This window comes from Tenrec ecaudatus, chromosome 2 (genome assembly GCF_050624435.1).
Source record: "Tenrec ecaudatus isolate mTenEca1 chromosome 2, mTenEca1.hap1, whole genome shotgun sequence".
Lineage (NCBI taxonomy): Eukaryota > Metazoa > Chordata > Mammalia > Afrosoricida > Tenrecidae > Tenrec > Tenrec ecaudatus.
In genome coordinates this window covers 132,100,789-132,102,253 of record NC_134531.1, presented here as the reverse complement: position 1 = coordinate 132,102,253, position 1,465 = coordinate 132,100,789, and the positions used below count along the sequence as shown (strand labels likewise).

At 48.5% G+C, this 1,465-nt stretch overlaps 1 pseudogene; it reads right to left on the bottom strand.

The window, feature by feature from the left end:
- Positions 1–517: 517 nt before the first annotated feature.
- Positions 518–892, bottom strand: LOC142440096 (interferon-induced transmembrane protein 2 pseudogene; annotated as a pseudogene).
- Positions 893–1,465: the final 573 nt, after the last annotated feature.

Here is a 1,465-nt window from a genome sequence, read left to right as displayed (position 1 = left end):
AAACACAGGAGAATTTTAAAATCTTTCACCCCAAGCCCAAATTGTTTGCCACTGAGTGGATTCCTATGAGGTTTCCCATGCTGAAATCGCTCCAGACTCCGACGGCGACATCATCTTTCTCCCATGGAATGGCTAGTAGGTTGCAACCGTCCACCGTTCAGCAAGCGGCCCAGAAAGTGACGCCTGCACCATCAGGACGCAATCGGGAATTATTACCTCATTAAATTTTCTTACTGGTTCTGATTATTTTCTTTCTCGGCCGGTAGAGGGAGCTCTAAGCTTAATTTTGGGGGGTTGGGGGGTGTTTGTTTCCCCTTGAACTTTCCGAATTTATTAGCCCTGGGAGCTCTTCTTCTTCTTCTTCTTTTTTTTTTTTTTTTTTTAAACAAACCAGGGCGCTTTATTGAGCTTGCTGAGAGATGGAGATACATGCACAAGCGGCTGTGGACAGGAGCGGCAGCAGGCAGGCCAGGGGTCAGGTCGTCCAGCAGGTTCAGGACACAGCATGGTGCAGTGGCTAGTGGCCTTGCTGGCCCATCATCTGCGACAGGGCTTGGAAACTCATCACCGTGCCCGTGGTGAGAAGAATGACGAAGATGAGGATTCCCAGGAGGCCGAGGACCGTAGAGAAGATGTTCAAGTTCTTGGCAGTGGACGCATGGCTCTGGGCCCCAATCATGTTGCCCACCATCTTCTGGTCCCTAGACTTCACGGAGTAGACATAGACCACGAAGCCCAGGCAGCAGCAGTTGAGGAAGAGCGTGCTGAAGAGGGACCAGATGACATGGTCAGGCACGTGGGGTTCACTCGGGATGTTGATCACGGTGGACTGCATGGGGGCGGCCTGGTATGGGGTCCGCAGCTCCCCCATCTTGAGCTCCTCTTGAGCCATCTCCTGGGTATGAGAACACAGAGGCCTGCAGAATGGGAGCTCTTCATCTTTAAGACATTGCATTTTCCTTGATTAAAAAACATATACTTAAGAAACGATGGGAACTGATCTTTCTGTAGTTACCTGGGTACTAAAAGAAATCTGAACTTATTGTAATGACCAGAAAATACTTTCCCAGTATTTAGAGAATAATGAACCATAATTTCATAGTCAAGGAATTAGAAATTACTTTGGAGCTCCTTACAACCTAAAGGGAAAATATGAAAGAATTATTTTTATGAAAAAGGAAAAAGAGCATGCATGACCTTGCTGTTGTTAGGTGTGATTGAGTAGGTTCCAATCCCGTGCCCCACAGAAAGACATGGTGCACCGTATCCACACATGTGTTGAGCCCCTGCTGCAGCCACCTGGTCAGTCCACCTATTGAGGCTTTCCCTCCGGATGCTGACCCGCACACCCTCTACACGACCAAGAAAGGTGCTCTTACTGGTATTGGCATCTCCTGCAGCAGAACCTGGGCATTCTTGCTTCAAAGGGACATTGTGGCTGCGATTCTTGCACAAATGTCTTTGT